This window comes from Galeopterus variegatus, unplaced genomic scaffold (genome assembly GCF_000696425.1).
Source record: "Galeopterus variegatus unplaced genomic scaffold, G_variegatus-3.0.2 Scaffold587, whole genome shotgun sequence".
Lineage (NCBI taxonomy): Eukaryota > Metazoa > Chordata > Mammalia > Dermoptera > Cynocephalidae > Galeopterus > Galeopterus variegatus.
This window is the reverse complement of record NW_007726698.1, coordinates 130014-132032: the sequence shown is the minus strand read 5'-3', so window position 1 is coordinate 132032 and position 2019 is coordinate 130014.

Genomic DNA, 2019 nt, shown 5'->3' with positions numbered 1-2019 from the left:
TAGAATCCTCTTTAATGATCTTCATCTAACATTATTGGATTTCTTATGGAGTTCTGGCATTCTGATGAAGAAATCATGTTATGTTGAACCCCCATTTGGAATTTTACTCCATTTTGGGCTCTGAAGTTGGTTTTGCCCCTCCTGACTGTTTTCCATACTGTTTCTTACTCTCTTTCATTTGCTGGATATCCTGATTCAGGTTACTGGCCTTGACCTAGGACATTATACCATGATACTAAATTTTGATTCCTAATTCCAAGGTCTTTGTACCAGATCTCAGCCCATGGTACTCAGTCTCAATGCTTGGTGGAAGGCAATTTAGCATAAAATGGAATCCTCTTTATTCTATCTCAGAAAATTTATTGAATACAGTATAAAAAGTGGTGTGTATGTGTTTAAATTAGCTCATGGAAAGGTAATTTCATAGCATAGTCTCCAAGGACAGTGTTATACACATGTTCATTTCATACACTTGTTTATAAATTCAATGTACATTGTATCATGTAGCAATTAAACCCCCAAATCAGTTTCACAATGATTCCATCTATTCTCCTTGTTTATCCTCATCATCTCCTGCTATCTTCAAAAGACAAAGGAAGTAAATATTTTTTTAAAGTAGCATATTTGAACTGTGTTCACATAACACTGAATTATTCTGATGAGTTGGTCACTGGGTATAAGTGGGATAGTGGGAGAGTACACTGATCCATTAATAAATGTAATGCCTTGATCTGTTTCCACCTGTCCCAGCCCCTCTCAGCAGCAGATACAAAAGATGATCTCTTCTGCAGCAGGCTTCTCCTGCCCAGCCTCAGAACTCATGATGTCCAAGGCAGTAGTCTATCACTGGGGTCAAATGTAGCTAGCTGGTGATGGGTCTGGAAGGAGTACAAGTTACTCAACTTGGAACCATCCCCTAGGAACCACCTCCTCAACCATCCTTCCCATGCTCATTGTGTTTGTCCAAGCCTTATGACAAAATTCTTTCCATGATTTCTATTTCTGTACTCTAGTTTCACCTTCAGGATGGATGTCATACTTCTAACCCCAGATCTCTTGGCTGGACCCTATACTCTTCCTACACTTTGTCATTCTCTTTCCTGAGAATTCTCTGAGAACCTCACTAAGAGCAAAAGTATGGCTCAGAACCACAAAAGTAACATGACAAACAGAAAATTAGAAAAAAAGGAATAAATGGTACTTAAGACATCTAAACAAAAATCAATAAAATGCTAGGAGTAAGTCAACACCTTTCAATAATAACTCTAAATGTAAAGGGATTAAATTCCCCACTCAAAAGTTGGAGACTGACTGACTGGATTAAAAAGACGGACCCAACAATATGCTGCCTTCAAGAGACTCACCTCACCTGTAAAGTCACATATAAACTAAGAATGAAAGGATGGAAAAAGATATACCATGCAAATAGAAATGAAAAATGAACTGAAGTAGCTATTCTTATATCAGATAAAATAGACTTTAAAGCAAAAACCATAAAAAGAGATAAAGAAGGCCACTATATAATGATAAAAGGATCTATCCATCAAGAAGACATAAAAATCATAAATATATATGCACCCAATGTCAGAGCAGCCAGATTTATGAAGCAAACACTATTAGATCTAAAGAATGAGATAGACAGTAAAACCATAATAGCAGAGGACCTGAACTTCCCACTCTCAACATTGGACACATCATCTAGGCAAAAAATCAATAGAGAAACACAAGATCTAAACAACACATTAGACCAATTGGACTTGGCAGATATCTACAGAACATTCCATCCAACAACCTCAGAATATTCATTCTTCCCATCAGCACATGGAACATTCTCCAGGATAGACCAAATGTTAGGTCACAAAGCAAGTCTCAACAAATTTAAAAAAATTGGAATTATTCCATGTATTTTTTCTGATCACAATGGATTAAAATTAGAAATCAATAACAAATGAAATTCTGGAAACTATACAACCACATGGAAATTAAATGACATTCTACTTAATGACATATGTTTCCAAG